Source organism: Taeniopygia guttata, chromosome 13 (genome assembly GCF_048771995.1).
Source record: "Taeniopygia guttata chromosome 13, bTaeGut7.mat, whole genome shotgun sequence".
Lineage (NCBI taxonomy): Eukaryota > Metazoa > Chordata > Aves > Passeriformes > Estrildidae > Taeniopygia > Taeniopygia guttata.
The window spans coordinates 1,841,178-1,860,623 of NC_133038.1; positions in this window are offsets into that span (position 1 = coordinate 1,841,178).

Genomic DNA, 19,446 nt, shown 5'->3' on the forward strand with positions numbered 1-19,446 from the left:
CTTTTGGGAGCATGGCCCTTTAGTTTTGGTTAGTACCTTGTGTGAATCAGCGCCAAAGCAGGTGGAGCCATTCCAGAATGTGCAGCATGGGGGTGAGAGGGTAACTGGCTCCCGTGTAAAGTGCCCTGAGCTCTGCAGGTGTCAGAGGAGTGGGGATGGGCAGGCACTGTCCCAGCTGCAGCGGAGCCTGGCCTGTGTGTTCCATCCTCACATCCGTCCCTCAGAAGACTCAGACACAGTTTTACTGGTCTATCGCTCAGCGGGGCCTGGCACCTATAAAACTGCTCTTAATTACTTCCCAAGTTACTCACCAGGGTGATGTTGATTTTGTCCTATAATCCAATAGGACTCTGCCTATTTAGTATTGAGCACTGCCCACCATAACTCTGATGTCTTATTTATTAGTGTGTGATCATACACTGTGTGCATGTGTCCATGGCTGGATTTTGGACACCACTGGACTGTTCACAGAATCTGCCCATGCTGTTTTTGCTTTCCAGCCTGTTCCTACCACCCTGCAGCACCCCTCACACAGAGCTGTGATGCTGCTGTGAGGCTCTAGCAGGTTCATAAGTGCCTGCACAAGGGGTAACAGCATGAGAAGCACCTGCGAGCCTGGTTTGGAGGGTGACAAATTCCAGGTCCTCACTCCCGGTTTGTCCAGCTCACACATTCATAGGAAACAGGGATTGTCCCCTCTAGCCTTGGCACTGACTGCCTCAGATCTGCTTTGACACCTGAGATTAAAACAAGGGCTGCAGTAGCTAAGAAAATAGTAGAGAAAATGAGGGTTGGGAAATAAATCCATGCCATCATCAGTTCCTGCAGCATCTAGACACTGCTTTGAAGCTCTGCCCTCAAAATATTCCCTCCATGATCCGTGGGATTACCCTGCACCATGGCATCTGAGTGCCAGCATTACGAAATTCATAACCACACGCTTTATCTGCCTACTTTGCAAGTCATCCTTGCGCAGCAGACAGCAGGACTCTGCTCAGAGGCATGTTGGTGTTGGAGGCTGTGTCTCTTACTGCTGCCACTTTGGCTTTGGTGAAACCAGGCTGGGACTAATCTGAGCCCATTAACTGACTCTGACGTATTCAAAAACCGAATCTGCAATGCGTGAAATATTGTCTTAAAAAGAGAAAAATTAATCTATGAGGATAAAGTTTGGAGGTTTTATATGCAGCCCAGTGGCTGGTCTTTTCCAGAGGACTTCCTTGAGGGGTCATGACTTATTTCTCCAAGGCTGCAGACCCTGGGAAGTGAGGCATGGACAGAGAAGAGTTTTCCCTCTGCGATCATTATGTTGAAGAATGTTTTTTTCCTGTGCTGGGAGAAGGTGTTGGATGAAAGATCAGTGAATAACACATGGGCTGAGAGATGCTTCATGAGCTTAGTCATCACCTGTGTTAATCAGACAGGGAAAATAGTCTTTATTCTGCAAGATAACTGCATCACACAGAGATTTTCCACTTGAGAAAAGGCTCAAAGTTTGTTCCAAAATTATACTACAGACTGGAGTCCAGCCCCACTCTGCACAAGAGGTAATCTTCAGATGGATGCTGTATTTGATGTGACACTCACAGGTAGCATCATGCTCTAATGCATAGTCATGTTACCTGCAGCCACCTCAAGGAATATTTTAGGGAAGGGTTTGAGCTCAGTGGGAACCCCCTAGTTCAACAAGTGGAGAGCCCAGTTAAAAGAAGATTAGGAAAAGTCCTGAAAATGGTTTTTTTGTTATAAAAGGGATATGTACCTGAATCCTGCTATTTGTGCTCCTCTTGCATGCCCATGCACCAGGGCTTGTTCCAACTGATGAAGTTAATCTGGACTGATGCTAATGTGGGAAGAGGATCAAACCCAGTGCTTTGAGACAGTCATTAAAATCCTGACAGTTATGAAAGAGCGTCTGGGGAAAATGCAGCTGGGGACAATGGTAAGAGGAACAGCACAACATCTCAGACCAGCACAGAAGCAACTGCAGTGAATGTTTCATGGCTTACCACCCTCAGCATGGGATGTGCTCCAGTGGCTTCTTTTCTGTCCAATTTTCCATTTTGCACTGGAACTGGGCACTTCTGTAGAGATGCGTGTGGATTTCTGTTGGCCTGATGAGCTGCTGCTCTGCGTGGCACGCTCTCCTCTGGGATATCCCCAGGCAGGCTGAGCCCATGCCAGGTCCTGCCTCACCATGGGGTTACTGCCTGTGGGTGCAGGTTGGTGATCTGGATGGAGACTTTCTGGAGTCAGGTCCTCAGCCCCCAGGCTCAGATGCGACAAAGGAAAGATGGTAAATCAAAACATTTGGAAATCTGTTTCTTATTTACTGTACTGCCAAGCTGCTGTAAGGCTTGCTGGAATCACAATCCCAGAAAAGCAGAGTGGAAAGGATTTTCTTACTGATATTATTGACAGTGGGAGAGACCTCGCTGCCTGCTGTGGGCTGGGACAGGTGGGGATGGGATCAGGGACAGACTTTCTGTTTGCTTGTGAGGGCAAGGTAAACATTCCTTGTCTCCCCTCAGCCCTTTTCAAGAGGTGTGTTTATTAAATATTGGGAAGAACTGAAGGCAGACTGGAATATTTGGGGAATGGATGTTCAGAGACACGTTTTAGTGGTGACAAAGAGTAAATGTGTCAAATCGTAGGGGCAGGAGAAAAGAAGTCAGGTGCTCAGACCACAGCAAGTTTTGTTGGATGTTTTCATGCTGACAGCATCACCTGAAAGGATCTCCCAGCACTACTTACCCACCAGGCATGGGGAGAGATGCCAAAGTGTGCAGAAGATGCTTTATGGAACCAGGGAGCTGTTCCAAATGCATCAAGGCCCCACATCTTCCCTTTCCCCCTCAAGTGCCTGCATCTCTCCTGGCAATGTCAGACATCATCTCACACACTGCAACCAGGGTAAGCTGAGCAGGGAAAGTTTCCCAGAGACTTTTGGGCTGTGATGCCAGGAGCCATAATTGCCTTGGCAGAAGCAGCCACAGTTGTTCAAACCTGCCCTCTACCCGTGAGTCAGAGTGGAAGTGCTGGAGTCATGGGATGGCTCCGAGCAAAGATGCAAAGTTGGGAGTTGCTTCCAGAGATTCTTATTTCCTTGAAGGAAAGTCTGAAAAAATATTAGTATAAAATTTTAGTATAGTCAAATATTAGAGGGAACTAGAGAGAGTCCAGCAGCCTCAGAGCTGCCTGCAGCCCTTGAGGGCAGCACTGGGCTCTGCCAGATGGGATGGCAGGAGCCTCTGCTGCCTGCAGGGGATGGGACCATCTCTGGGACCCCCAGTAGCAGCAATGCCTTGGAAAGCAGCCATGCAGTTTGTGGGTGCCCATGGGTGGGCTGTGGCACCAGGGACATGTCCTGTGAGCTGTTCTGGGCATGCTTTGCAGAGGCAGTACTCACCGGGCAGCCACCTTCCTGCTTGGAGCACAAAGGAGCACAGCCCACAGTGGGACAGAGCCCCAGGTCCTGTGGGAAGGTCTTACAGAGAACCAAACTCTCATGTGTGGGGCTTCATTTGTGAGTGTGTCCTGCTTAGGTCAGAAAGCACGAGGAGATAGCTCAGCAGGGTTTCCTGAGGAGAAATGGTTTAGGGCATCTCAGAAGATCACTGGTTATAAAAGCACTTCTGCTCAGGGGGTGCCAGTCCCCTTCTGGTTCATGGAATGGAGGAAAGAGCAGAGCCAAGGGGAAATAAACCCTCAGCATCACCAGGTGGGGGACAAGGAATGCGAGCTGCTTGCTCTCCCAGCATCACGACCTTGCCCATGACACCTGGGGAGAGGCAGCAGGAAGGACTGGGGATCGAGGAAGTGTGTGATGGGTGTTGGTGGAGCCAGCGTTTCGCAAAGCTTCTGTGGGGAGAACTTGACATCAGAACTGCTTCCAACACATGTTAAAACAGGTGGGATACAGCCAACCTGGCTCCACAGGATGGCTGAAGTGGTCAGAAGCTGGTGGTGGCAGGGATGTCCTGAGGTGGATGTTGGACCAGTCTGAAGGCAGGTGGGAATGGAAACCCCAGTACCGATCTCTCCCCAACCTTGGGGAGGTCCTGTCACCTCCAGACTCCAAGTTCATGGCTCAGAGCCATCTCTCGTTTAGTCCCAGTGAATTACTGAGCCCCAGGAAGCCAGCCTTACTGAAGCTTTTGTAGAAGTCAAGGGCTCAAATTGAGCAGGAGCTTGGGGAAACCGTTTCCCTTGTTAAAATAAATGTATTAGTTTAATACGTACCAGGAGAGGATAGGGAGTTCTCCTTGTTAAATATTTACCAGTCAAACCCTGCTGAGGACTTACTTGGAGCAATTCAGCTTTAGTGATTTCCTTCTATTGTGGTCTAAGTCTCCAGCATTGCTGGGAAATGCAGCAGGGCCAGGACAGCTGGTGACAGACCTGAGCCCCAGGCAGAGGAACTGCAGCTGGGATGGCCACCCTCCTCTCTGGGGACACTGTGGCGCCTCAGCGTGTCCCCAGATCTGCCCTGGGACCTGAATGGAGATGTGGGCACCTGCCTGGAGAAACAGAGGGAGAAACTTTGTTCCTAAAGGGGAGCAGAGCACAGGACAGATGCCCAACAACCAGGCAAAAGAAAATAAACTTTAAAAAAAGATGGGTAGACACCAAAACGTTGCTCTGTGCCTTACCTGTTGTCATTCCTGAGAGCACCCTGACATCCCAGACTCACTACAGTCCAAGGAGCATTAACAAGGAGCATTATTTCTTTGGGGGCTCATCATCTTGAGAATGGGAATAACAGCACAAATTGTGAATTTCCTTTATTTCCCTAAAATGTCCCTTCTGCTGCCTGATGGTGGAGTTAAGCCATGTCCAACAGCTCAAGATTTCCTGACATAGCTGTTCGATTTATCGGACCAATTTTATACTTATGTGATTTGCATGTATATATATTAACCTGACACATTTAATAAGCAATTTGTCATTTACAAGTCTATATTCCAGCAATCTCTACAGTTCTTAAAACTGGAAACACATTTTCTTGTAATCAAGTTAAATTTGGATAATTTCTATTGTTGATGACTCCACTTTGTTTTGTAACACAGTTGCTTTCCCTTAAACTCCCTAGAATAAAATGGAAAAATTAAGAGCATGAAGCATCTCTATGGAAATGCTCCTGCCTTGGTTCCCTGCTCTCCTGAAGGCAGAACTGCAGATTGTCACGGGTTGTGTCGCCGTGTGTTTTTTAAAGAATGACTCAATTAATAATAGTAAGAGAAAACAGATGGGCGAGGTTTGCAGCTAGAACTGTGGGTATTCCAGGAGACATCAATTGTTGGAAGTAAACAACAGTCCTGATTCAACAAAGCTCTTAAGCAGACGCTTAACTTTGAGCATGCACTTAGCCCAGGCTTCAGGAGGTGTTAACATATGTTCTGCTATATAAGGAGGGACTTAAGTGCGTACTTACAGTTAAGCTTGTGCTTAAGTGCCTTGTTGAATTGGGGCCAACAATTCAGCTCTCCCTCTGTCTCCCTGACATTAACTGTGCCTGACATCCAGGAAATTCAAACAGGGGCTGCAGTAGTCACCTACCAGCAGAACTTTTCCCTTCAGAATGGCGCTGCCTCTCTTGCAGCATGGCCAAAGTGCTCTGGGTGGTAGGGTCAGGTCACCACAAGCAACTCCATGTCCCCATCACTCCCCATCCCTTGGGATCCCCACAGCACCACCTGCAGAGAGACAAAAAACCCAATATATTTGTAAGTCTCTATGAAGTCTCAGCATCAAAATCTATTGTCATTTTTACTGTGTATTAAAATCAATATTTTTTTTCCATAATGTTCTGCATGTTTGTCAAAGATGTCTGCTTTCTTTTTGCTTATTTTCAAGTAGTTGGTTTTTTTTTTAAGTTCTGAGTAGGAAGAATTGCACTGTGCAATGACTTAGCATCCATTGTCAACCTGTATTAATGAAAAGTTAATTTTTGCAATTTTTTGCCTGTGTAGTTTTTTCTCTTGTTACATCCTCTATCTGCTGAGTTGTACATAGCAGGTGAATATGGATGGCAAAGGCCTCAGTGTCTCCACAGGTTACTGATGACCTCTTGGACCAGCCTGGATGCTCTGGATGTCCTTCCAGTTACCTTGAGACCCTTCCCTTGGCTGTAGGCCCCTTCCTTTCAGACCCAAATCACTGAGGATGAAGGTCTTTGCTCACTGTGATGACATTTTGAATCAGCATCACTGAAAAACCCAAAACCCAGCTCACAGTTGTGCCTTGGGATCAGTTCATCATCACTTGCCAGATTTTATTTGCAGAAAACCAGATTTCTCTGAAAACTGAATGGATCTTGTTTCATGAGCCAGGGAAAGCCCAGTGAAAGCAGCTAACAGGGTCGATACCTCCAGCTCCAAATCACACAAGGCAAATCCTGAACCAAACATCCCCAGAGGTTTCCTGATCTGATCTGAAGTTCTGCCCTTCTGGTAATCAAAGGGAACTTTTGAACTTCCTTCAGTGGTGCCAGAGCTGCTTTCTCCCTGGGATTTTATTTATGGGTAGTTTTTAAACTGTGAGTATAGCAGTCGCCTTTTCAATCCCAGATTTCTGTCTATCCCATTTCTGTCCAAAAGCCACAGCTGGGGAACCATGCTCACTGCCAAAAAAAGGAGTTTGTTTTACCTGCCAAAGCCAGATGTGAGGGACATGTAGCCCTCAATTAAGTGTCTCAGGGAGCATCATCCAGGTGCAACACCAAGTTTTCTTGAATAAAAAATATATAATATAGACCTCAAGGGTCAGCTCTTTCCTGCTCATTTTCTTTTCAGATGGCAGCATCCAAGTTCCAGTTATTTCTGTCTTGGAAAATAAAAAAGTCTACCAGAGGAAAAGGAATGTGAGCTTGCAGCAGAGTTTGGTACCTGGAAGGCTCCAGGCTGGAGTGCACACTCCTGATTTATGGTGTACTTGTTAAAACCACTTGTTCTTGTCATAACAAAACAGATCGAAGTGAAGCTGGGTAGAAGGTCCCCTTCTAGCTGGCACTTCATCATGGCTTCTTACTCTGTCTTAGGTTCTGGGGGTTTACAGTTATATAAAACTTAATGAATCAGTATACTTTAGATTTCCTTCCTAATGCATATGGGTTCAATTAACTGCACTGTTTGCTTATTTAAGCGTTTTCATTAAATTGCTTTACTATATTTTCCCGCAATTGAAAGGGAACATGGTGGGGCTGATGCCATCTGCCACCATCAGTTTAGCAGAAACTTTTTCTTTGTTCAGGTCTATTCTTTTTTATTAAAAGAGACCCTCCTACCTCTGGTTCCCTGTGTGCCACGCACTTACTGCATTCTCCTCTTCTGACTGCAGACTGATAAACAAAAAGCAAGGAGCAGGGGCCTTCATGCATGGCGTTTTTTAAGGGTCTCTTTTACAAGATCAGTTGTGTTTTGCCCCCCACCCCCTTCTCTCCCCCTGCCTGCAGATCCCTTTTTTGCTCCAGCTTGTGAATAAAGGATTGTTGCTATTACAAGGCTCTTGCTGCCTGGCTCTGCTGGGTGGAGGATTGCTGTGGCCAAAACACCCAGCCAGGCTGCAGCCTCAGCCCAGGACAGCAAGAACGAGGCAGGAGAGGATTTCTCTGCCTTGTTAAGGAATAGCTGACCCTAGGCATCTCACAAACCTTCCTGAAGGTCCTTCCCATGGCAGGGGATGGTGTCCCTGCCTTCACCCACAGCTTATTTTCTGGATCTGGTGCTCTTAGGGCTTTGCACACAGTTCTCCCCCCTGCACAGAGGGGGTGTTTTATTACATTCCTCCTTGTTGTTTTGCCCCATCCTTTTGAGCTGCATTGTGAGTGGTCCTGTGTGTGCTAAAGGGCTGATGGTGCCAGGAGGGCTCCTGCCCATGTTCCTCCAAATACCCCACACTGCCAGGGGTACCCTTCAGGGATGGACAGTGCCTTCCCCTGTTTTACAGACTAAACGGAATAAACTCACCCCGCTGATTTGGAGTGCAATCTGCACTCTGTTACTCAAATCAAGTGCTTTATGCACATTTAATAGAAAAAAAAAAAAACAAACAAACATCCTGGAGAATATAACAAAAGAAGGAAAAATATTCATCCTGAAGGACTCTTGTCCCAAGGTTGGATTTTTTGATTGGGAAATGCAGCATTTGATATTGCATTGTTTATCTGCCACCTCAGGGTTAGGAAGCAGAGAAGGCACTTCAGCTCCTGGAGCAAAGTGATATTTTGCAATACAGTGTGAGGTGGAAAATGCCGCAGCATTTATCATTTTCTGTTCTCTGCTACAAGCATTTTATGTAAGAGAAGGTGCAAAGACAATAAATAACGTGCCCTAAAGGCACACAATGAATCTGTGGCAAGGCCAGCAAGAGAAAGGCTTTTAGCCATTGGTTGCAAAAGCCTTTATCCTCCCCAAAGTGTAAGGGAGCTGCTGTGTTTGTGAAGGGCCAGAGGACGCTGTGAGACCCTCACCCAGCCTGTGCCCCTTTTTGCAGAAGGATCTCAGTTTGTGAAGCAATGTAGCAGAGCAAACATCTCCAGGAATGAGACAGACAGAGAGTGAGAGAGAGGAAAAGAGAGAAAGAAAGGAAAAGAGAAAAGGAAGGAAAAAAGAGGAAGAAGAAAGAAAGAAAGAAAGAAAGAAAGAAAGAAAGAAAGAAAGAAAGAAAGAAAGAAAGAAAGAAAGAAAGAAAGAAAGAAAGAAAGAAAGAAAGAAAGAAAGAGAGAGAGAAAGAGAGAGAGAAAGAAAGAGAGAAAGAAAGAGAGAAAGAAAGAGAGAAAGAAAGAGAGAAAGAAAGAGAGAAAGAAAGAAGAGAAAACCACCCTTCAAACTCTTTTGTTTGCAGTAAAGTGAAATTAAGAAAAAACAAAATGTGGGAAAACTGAATTTAAACTGAAAGCAGAAGTCTTTCTCCCAAGTGGTAAGACTTTTTCTTCCTTTTCTTTTTTTCAAGGTTTTCTGATTTCTGTTTTTTCCAATGAAAAATGCAACCAAAGCACCAAAGATGTTGCAAAACACCTCTGAGTTGTAAAATTAACCTTGCAGGGGAGGGAGAATTGGAGATTACCTGGAGAAACATCAGCTTGTACCCTCGAATATATCCCAGCTCCCCTCCTGTTCAACAGCTCCTGGGCACAGGACCCCAACCTCTGCTAACAGCCCCATGTACAGCTGCTGGGATCTGCCAAAATCATAAGGAATCACCCGAAAAGACACCCAAACTGATGCAGAGTCTGGACTTTGGGAGACTTTTAGAGAGAGTGGTTTGACAGCCCTGCCAGGTCCAACCTCTCCCTCTGGTGCCCTTTCTTCTGTAAGTGAGGCATAAAATAAATTTAAGCTGCTGGCTGTGGTAAACATTCCCTCCAAACATGCCTGTTCTTGATGCCCCAAATGCAGATATTCAATTGTGGAAGAAAGTGGAGAAAGGAAAAAAAAAAAAAAAAAAAGAAAAGAAAAGAAATGAAAATAAAAGAAAAGGATAGAGAGAAAACCCCCGACGCTTCCAAGACACTAAAAATAGACTCTGATCACTTACCAAATGGTAAAATGAAAATGATTTGCTTTGAATAGTCTCCAGAAAGGCTCAGATACAATGTCTTGTGGAGCAAAATTGAATCAGTTGAAAGTGCAGACGCCAGCTCAGCCTAATCCCTCCCAGCTGCTTTGCTTTCCTTTTTTTCCAACAAGCAGCCCCTAAAAGTCATCTCCCTAATCCTGCAAACTGAAATTCAATCTTGTATTTTTTTTTTTAAATCAAGTTTCAAGCCTGGGGCTTGCAGGGTGGGGGAAGAGGAGGAGGGAGGGCTTTGGGGTTGCCTCCTTCCCCTCGCCCTGACTGCAGTAAACACAGCCTTGAATTCAAGGAAAAGCTTTAGACTACAATTCACTTGGCTTGAGCCAAACACACAAATCTGATGCCTTTAAAGCCCCTCCAGCAGACGGTAGATAGCTTTGAGATGCTCACTAAATGGCTGTCTGGTTGCTGCCTTTTTTCTTGCTGATTGGGGGCCCAAGGAGACCTTGTCTCTGGGCTGGTTTTGGCTTTTTTTTTTTTTTTTTCCCTTTTTTTTCCTTTTTTTGGTGTCTGCTGTTATCAGTGATTTTGGGTTGGGCACTTACCTAATGCAAAGACCAAGACAAACAATTTCTCACAGAGGCTGGTGATTGCAACCAGCAGTGCATGTATGGGCTCTGCTATCTCGGGGAATACTGAGAGGTATTTATGACACTTTCCCAAGAGTTTCCCGACTCCTGCCCTCCACTCCCCCAGTTCCTGCCACGTGTGCGGCTTGCAAGGACTCAGGAAAGCCTCCTGGGGCATCCCAGTCCTCAGCTCCCTCCATGGCACTTGGAAGCACAACTCCATGTGCTTCCAAATCTGCTTTGTCAGTCATTGCCACCTGATGGTTCACTGATCTCAAATATTTTTGGCAGCAAATGATACTGGTTTGATTTTGGAGAGTAATTGAGAATAGTTAAAATAACAGCAAAACATTCAAAACCAAATCCTACAGCTCAGCATCCTGATAATTCAAATTCCTGGGTCTGAACAATTCCAAACTCAGGGTTTCAGAGGTTTTCCCCCATTCAGCCGTGCGGATTGGTCCTATGAGACTTTAGTTGGAACCCAGGTCAGGGTCCAGAATCTGAGCAGCAAAAAAAAAAAAGATGTCTGAGAGTAAGAAGACACCAATTTTACTGGATAGAAACTCCCTGACAATGGCTGCAGGCAGGTTTCAACTCACCTGGTCAGGGAAAGATTCAAAGTGCCAAAGGAAAACAGGAAACAAAACTTACAAAAAAGAGAGGAGAGCTGAGGTGGGAGCCTTTGATGTGACTTCTCTTACCCTGGTAGTATGATGACAAAAACCCACACACAGTGAAAATCCCACTTTTCACAGTTGCAGAGGTGATTATTTCGTCTGTTCCCAACGTGCACTTTTCTTCCTTTTGTTGGCATAACCGCCCCGACCTCCCCAGCGTGTCAGAAGCAAACTTCTACTTGTTCACAGCTGATTGTTATTTCTGCTCTGAGATTCATGGGTTACATGACATGTGCTCAGATGATATCCATTCTTGCTTCCTGTGCCCCTGTGCCCATCTGTCTGATACAAGGCTGGTCACTGAGAGTGCTGAAGTTATGTGGGACTGAATTGCCTCTTGTCTAATGAGGGAGAGAGCATTGGGCACCCAGATCAAATGGCCCCATGTGCTGGCTGCTGGATTTTGTGGTGTAAACTGATGGACAGCTGAGATAAACATACATCATTAAATGGGCAGAGGTACACAGGTACATGGGGGATGCATAAATTAGAATAATTGGCATAATTATATATACAGGGTCTGTGGTGGGGAAGGAAGGAAGGAAGGAAGGAAGGAAGGAAGGAAGGAAGGAAGGAAGGAAGGAAGGAAGGAAGGAAGGAAGGAAGGAAGGAAGGAAGGAAGGAAGGAAGGAAGGAAGGAAGGAAGGAAGGAAGGAAGGAAGGAAGGAAGGAAGGAAGGAAGGAAGGAAGGAAGGAAGGAAGGAAGGAAGGAAGGAAGGAAGGAAGGAAGGAAGGAAGGAAGGAAGTTGTTTGACAGAGAAAAATGCATGGAATGGACTGCAGCACACCTGAGCCTGATGGCCATGTTTAAAGGAGCAAATAAGTGTTTGTGTATCAGGTATGGGTTTGTTGTATGGGTGTGGAACACATAAATATGGAACAAGAAAGCTGCACTGGGTAGGTAAAGTAATTGCTGGATGGCTGGGAATTTAACTGCAGTAAATGTTGTCTGGATAGGTTGAAATATGGAAAGCAGGTATTGTAAGTCTGTAGCTATATTAGGTAGTAAGGAGGTAAGTACAGAGTAGAAAAGAGTTGGATGTAGGGAACAAATGGACACATGAACTGTTTCTGTGTCTGTGGACATGTTTAGGGATGTAAAGAGAAGTTTGGCTACATAAATTCCAGTGGCATGGGCAGCAGTGGTGCTAACATATCTAACACAGGAGAATGGGTGTAACATGGAAAAGGTGATCCACTGGAAGTGCTGGGAATACACTGGGAATATTCTGAGGCTAGTTCAACTGAGTGGAAATCAGATAGGTGGGTGGATGAAGAGATGGTGGTATATACTGGCTGAATTATCAGAGGAGCTCATATTAGCTAGAAATATTGACTAGATAAAGCTGCAGAGAACAAATTAATAAATTAAAGGCCAAGAGGGAAAGAGATTAGATTGAGAGGGACAAGTTGACAACAGAAAGATTATGTGTTGTCTGGGTAAAGGAATGGAAGAATGGAATAAACATATGCCAATAAAAATGTGCTGATAGGGTGAATGGGGCATTGATTGTGGGGAATGTAGATGGGGGAGGAACAGATAAAAGAAGAACAATAGCAGAGTTAATAGATGAGCAGTGAATAGAAGAATAGATGAGCAGCTCCCATAGAGAGGGTATCTGGTGATGGAGACTCCCTGCAAACACACAGAGAACTGTGAAAAAGGGGATGTACAAGACACAGGGGAGCCGAGAAAGCATGGGGTCAATGCACACAAAAAAAAAGTGTACAGACAGGAGAGGGGAGTAGATATGGAAAAAGCAAAAAAAGCACTTAAAGAAGAGTGAGGTAAAATAGTAATGGAGTAAATATATCACATATAAAATTCATGCAGAATGAAGAGATTATGCTGAAAAAAACAAGCTTGGAACAATTAGCAAGCTAACAGGTTGGACCAGGTATTGGGTAGATAAGGAGACAGAGGAGTATTCATGAGCTGGGAGTGTTGAGAAATTAGCTTGATGGTACGAGTTAGAAAGATGCTTAATGGAAGAGTAAATCCCGGACAGGATGATTGATGAAGAAAGATGTGGGTGCACATACAGATGAGTGGGTACCAGGAAGCTCATCAGAGTGGGTACGAGTGAGCAGAGAAATGAATATGGATGGAACAAGGAGGGAGATGAAAATATATAGTTTGGGATGTACTATGGAAATTCAGAGAGATTAATTGAAATTTGCATCAGATTAATTAGGTAGGTAAGTAGTCACAGGTGTTACCTTAATGGGTATGAATAATAGAAACAGAAAAAATATCGTTAATCGTGGCAGTAGTTGCATTGATGTCTTGGGCATGACAGGCAAAATCAGAAGGGGTGAATACATTAGTGCTATAAGAAAGGATGAGAGCGATTAGTATATGTGAGATAGATTAGATGTGTGAGACATGAATGTATGCAAAACAGGCTAAGAGGTCAGGTAAATGAGAAAACATGGGGAAAATGGATTATTAAGTGTTATGAAACTCACCTATGAACACCTACAGGGGTGTGTAGGAGGGAAAATTAGATGGACAGAAAGACAATAGATCTGTTTGCACAAGAAATAAGCATAGAGAGATTACATGATCAAGGCTGACATGTGACTCCCAAATCAATCCTAAAACTAACACTAATTCTAAATTCTGACACAAACACAACTCTTAACTTAATGCTTATTCTAACATAGCACTAATGCAAACCTAAACCAAAAGTATCTGAACACAGCAATAATCCAAACCCCTGACCTCACCTAAAACTGCATCCACTACCTAATCCTAGCACAAACTGAGATCTCCCACTGACCCTGATACCAATCCTATCCTACACCTAACCCATGCCTCACCGAAACCCAGCCACAAACCAAACATAATGCTAAATGCTGAACCAACTATATCCCAATTCTAAACCAATCTCTACCCAATTCCAACAAACCTTGACCCTAACTCTAAGCCATAAGCCTTAGCTCTGTCTCTAACTTAATCTTAACCTTGCATCTTAGAGGAATAGGTAGAAATATATTTTTATTTAGCTGATACTAAACTGTGTTAAGCCATAAAAAAGATTAGGTAAATATGTCAGAGCTGGAGTGGTCAGGTTTATGTATTCTAAAATTATATGGTTTTGTGGGCAATAGGGGAGCAGGGTTGGCTAAATGAGTGGATTCAAGGTAGAGATGAACAAATGAAATATGCCCATCTAGAGGAGTTACAGCAGAGAGCTCAAAGGATACATGGAGATAAGTAATGTAATTCATAGCTGTGATTTCAGATCAGAGATCAGATTGATGAAGATATATAGAACAGAGTGAGGTATGTAACCAGTGGTTAAATCACATCTCCAGGTGGACTTGCAGTAGACTATTATTAGTACGAGACAGACAGGTGAGGAATGAGGTGTATGGAGGAGAAATGTAAAACTAATCAATAGACGCAGCAGGGGGGAGCCTTGGAATGAGTGAGGGTTTGTGATGTCAGAGCTCGGGGGTGTGGGGGGTAGGACAGATAATGGGGTGGGTCCAGGTCAGGAAAGCAGACAGGAACGTGGATTGGCAGTTTCTGAATTTTCCAAATGATGACCCTGGCAAGTGTGACCAGCAGAGGTGCCAGCCTCTGCCTGGTGAGGTCTAGCTCATGGTCTGTAGGTGGGTGGAGAGAGATTTGTGCAGGACATTCCAGCCCCAGGCTCCACTTCTGGACCTGCTTCTGGGATGCTCCCCAAAGCTGCTGCCTTCTACAGAGCAGGGAGGGGAGGCTGATGCCTTGTTCCCCAGACCCTGGGAGGGGGAAGCAGGCTGCCCCAGTCTTCTCATCTGCTTCCCAGGTTTTCTGTCAAAGGTTCAAAACCTGTCCCTGTAAATGTTTAAAGAGTGGGCTCTTGCTTTGTGAGACCATAAGATTAAATCTGGGATCTGACTTAAAACAGGGATGGTGAGAGCACGACTCTCCAAAATGCTTTCTGCACCTTGCCTAACTTTATGCTTAAATTTAAGCAACTTTAATTTGCTGGCTTTAACAGCAGAGGAGCAGGGTGCTGTGGTTACCATGGACCACAGCCCCACTGCTCTGCAGTCAGTGACAGATCTCCAGCTGGCCTCCCGAGATCAGGGCTTCACCTCATGCCTAGAAGCATTTCACTGAGTAATTTCCTTGTGTGCTTAAGTACTTTCCTGAATTAGCTCTTAAAAGGGTGAACTCTCCTTCTAGACTTTCTGGGAAAAAAGAAAAGAAGGGAGTGGAGGGAGAATGGGAATTTTTGAGGGCGCCCAAATGCCAAGAGCCAGCCTTTGGAAAGGGTTTGAGTTCTCACAGTTTCACCCCGGCATTTAGTGGAGCCTCAGAAGGTGCCAGAGCAGAAACCTCTGGTAGACACTGGTACTGGGTGCTTTCAAAGATCCCTCTATGTACTTACCTGTATCTTCAGACATCTAAATCCCTCTAAAAGTCTCACCCTTAGTGTCTAAATCCCAGGTGCCTAACTCACTTCTAGGAAAATCTCACACCAGGGCTTATTCAGTGAATCTTTTTTTAATTTTTTTTTTAAGTCTGGTCCTTACTCACATAGGGCTTTTGAAAATCCCACTGCTAATCTCCTATACCCGGGCATGTATCACTTTGAACCCTGCAATATAAATTACTTTGTGCTTCTGGGGGACAGCCACTACTTTGTCCCTGCTCATACTAGGTGAGATTTTTGTTTTTTGCATATTAACACATGGGTTTTCTGGCATTTTTTCTGACGGGGGAGGTCTGAAGTTGTTCTGCAAGACTTGAATTAGCAACCCGGAGCGAGTGCTGCTTTACATGTTATTCCAGGGGGAATCGCAGGCTGCCGTGGATTGCAGGGCTGCAGCAGCAGAGGTGGCGGGAGGAGCTGTTTCTGGGCTCCTCATTTACATCGCTGGGGTTTGCCCCTGGGCACCAGCCTTCCCTCAGCTCCACTGATCTCCTGGGAAGATTTGTGAGCAAATTTGCTTGTCTCTAGCAGAGACTGAACATAGTTACCTGGCTTTCTGCAAGAAATGCTTGAGTGAAGAAAAGGAGGGAAAAATCAATTGCATATGTTCTTTCATTTTTCTTCTTTTTATTTCCTATGAGAATTTTTATTTGTTGGGAAGTTATTTAGTAAATAAAATTTTTGTGTATATGCTTTCTTCATTAAAGAAATTGGAGTTGAGGATAAACAAATTATTTTGTCCTGTAAAAAACCCCATCATTCTGCAGAAGAACAGGCTGGCTGCCATTGAAACATTTTTGATAGAAAATCTGCCTGCAGCCCTACTGCTTAATCAGTCTGGAACAGAGCATAGCCCATGGCTTGTTAATAAGAGCAGCTTGTCCAAGCAGTTCACACAATGGTGAGCCACAGAGGAGGCTTGCTGCATAGCTGTGGATTTTATTTTGCAGCTCTGTTAATTAAAATATATTTTACTTTTACTGTTTTCTATGAGTCTGGGCAGAGAACTGTTCTCTTTGATAAATTAAAGGAGGCATATGAAGTATTTTCTTAGAAGTAACAACTCAGCTTTGTTTGATGGGCAAACTGAGCAAAAACACTGTGTAATTTTGTATTTTGTTTGTTCTCGGTCTTTGTATATGGGCTGGTTTATAAGTTGGTATATTTAGCTGTTTTGATAACATAAAACTAAATATTTCACATACAAGTTGCCAGACTGAAGCAGAAAAGTCACAGATTCTCGTTTAATTGATAAAGTAATTTTTACTTATACAAGCATATACTAAAATAATAAGGCCTGAAACTGTGCCACTGAAGTTAATGACAAACCCTTCATAGGTTTCATATAAAACCTGTATTTTTATTATCCCAGTTCCACCGACTTTTGTTGCAAGATTGCAGCAAAATGTTAGGGCATTTCTAGGTGTTATTTTTATTATACAAAACCCCATTAAAATCGGTACTGAAGCATCCTATTAATTTAAATGGGACTTTGCATAGTTTGCTGAGTTCCAGGCCACAGATAAAGAGAAGTATGCAATTTAGAATTAAACTGACCACAGCTTTTTATTAGAAGACATTTAATTTTGAACGGACTGTGCAGTCTGAGGCATAAAGTGTTCGTGAACTTCATCTGGGCTGGTGCAACCAGAGCTCCACTGTGCAGCCGCTCCTGGGCTGGTCCGGACCGCTCAGGACCGTGCAGCATTCCCAAGCAAACCCAGGCAAAGCTCTCCCCAGGCAGCTTCGCTTTGGAAATGCTAATAGGTAAGCCACAGCACACCCAGAACAAATGGAAAACTTGATTCCGGTATTTCTCTGGCTCCAAGGATCTGCTTGCCTTGACAAAGCCTGCAACTAGCAGGCAGGAGTCTGGGGACTCTGTGCAGCACCCGCGGGAAGGTCCCAGCGGGATGGACCTCTCGGGATCCAAGTGATGCAGCTTCAGGAATTCCAGCGGAAAGCACCGGGAGGAATGCGCAGGGCGAGGGATGGAAAACCATCGCCTCCGGTGTGTGGTAACACCCACCAGCCAGACGCCGGCAAGGGGAGTTCAAAAACTAAAGTGAGAAGGGTGGTGGCGAGCGGAGTTTTATACTGCCCTCCCCCCGTGGGGACTGCGGCGAGTAATGAACCATTAAATGACAGCCTTCCTCGCTGCCCCCAGTGTGGGCACACACCTGGGCACCTCCGAAGGCACACGCTAAGGAAAATGTGCTCGGGCAAGGCAGTCCAAAGCCGTGCTTCGAACACTCCAAACCCCCGAATAATTCAAGGTCTACCCACTGTGGGGGAGACCCAAAGGCTGCTGGAAGCAGAGCATCCGTAAAAGTGCACAGGGAAGGTGAAGGAGCTGCCTTCTGTTCATTCTCCCTGGAATTTTCCTTTCCCTGAGCCATAAATGTGTCAAGATGCCCAAATGTCGCCCAGCAGCAGCAGATCAGCTTTCGTGGGACAGTCACAGGGCGGGGGACGCTGGTGAGGGACACCAGCACAGCAGGCTGTGTCCCTGCTCCTTCCTGCAGGCAGTTTCGGGAGGGGATGGGCGGCTCAGGGCTCCGACAGCCACGGGAACCTGGGGCAGGGTTTGGCAAAACGCGAACGCCGCGCTCTGACCTAGGGCTAATGGTGCTACCTCCGGGAACAGGAGAAAACGAGCACCTCAAATCCTGGCTAAAATCCCAGCGGAGGGCTGGCAGATCCCCTCCCGCATGGCAAACGGGGGAAATTCAGTCCTTGTGCTGCTCTGGTGACACTCCCGTGGCCATGGCGAGGGATGGAGTAGCCGGGGAGACTCGGGTCCGCTCTGCTGAGCCCCGCAATGAGAACAAAGCCCTCGCTCAGCCCCCCAGCCCCGGCTGGGCGCGGGAGCCCCCGGGGCACAGAGAACTGCGATCCTCGGGGAACGGGGCCCTCCGCGGCCGCGCAAACAGCGCGTTTGGGCCGGGGCAGGGCCTCGGCCACGGCTATTCCTGCCGCCGGCTTCGGATATTTCATTCATTCGTTATATCAGTTACGGCGTTTGGGGCAAAACATTGATAGTAATCGTAATAGTTAATAAATAGGAAATAAATAGCAATTAAATCAGAGGGGTTTGTGCTTGCAAAAAGTTAAAGGAGAGGGAGAATTAATCGAACAAGCTTTAAAATTCTGAATGTCGGGGCATTTGGAGAAACAAGAGCAAAACGCACCTTAGCGAAACGGGACGAGCGACTGCGGGAGAAGGAGCAGGGTCAGGGCTGAGACCCACGGCTGGAGCTGCAGGGTGCGGGGATGAACTCTGTGGGGAGGAAAAAACCCGAGGCAGCGGGATGGGAATGGGGGGGATGCAGCAATGCAGCGGCAGGGAGGGCTGGATCCCCAGCTCCGGCCAGCAGCGGTAACAGCCCGCCATAAAACTGGACTGGGGAAGGTTTCCCCTGCCAGGGCTGCCCCGGGGAGCGGGGGCAGGGACCGGGGCTCCTTCCCCGGCGGGAGCTGCGGGGGATGCGGGGAGACGGCGCAACTACCGGGGCAAGTGGGGTGGGGGCCTCCCCAAAATGTCACCACGGGGCGGCGGACAGAAAGTTGCTTTTCTTCTTGTTTAGTCACTCTCTTAAACAAAGCTAGAAAAAAAACATTAAAGGCATTTCTAGATTTCGTTTCAGTTTAGTTTTTTTTTTTTTTAAGTTTTCTTTTTTATTCCCATGCTCTTAATTTTGGAAAAAAAAATCACAAAACATAACTTATAAAACAATATATATACTGCATCCTTATCCACAACAGCATAATTGAAACATCCAGCGTAACGTTTACCACAGGTGTGAAATACACTGGGAAAGGAGTACCGTGTGCATTTTATGTCTCTTTGTCATCTACAGGTAATAAGTATCGACAAAAATAAGCAACAAATATGCCTGCAATTAAACTTCATATGCCTTTTGTATGCGTATTAATAAAAATCATATTTATCATTTCCATGTTTTGTTTGTTGTTTTTATTTTTTCCAACAAGCACTTGTAAAAGTATCTATATTTACATAATAACACCTTAAGATAATAACACCTTAAGAATTTTTTTTTTGGTTCCTTGTTTTTCCTTCACATTTAGAAAAGCAAGGAACGCTTTCAGCTTTGCTAAGAACCTTTCCGGACGCCGAGGCTCTCTGTTTCTCTAGCAGAGATGCAGTATCTGAAATCACTTCATAAC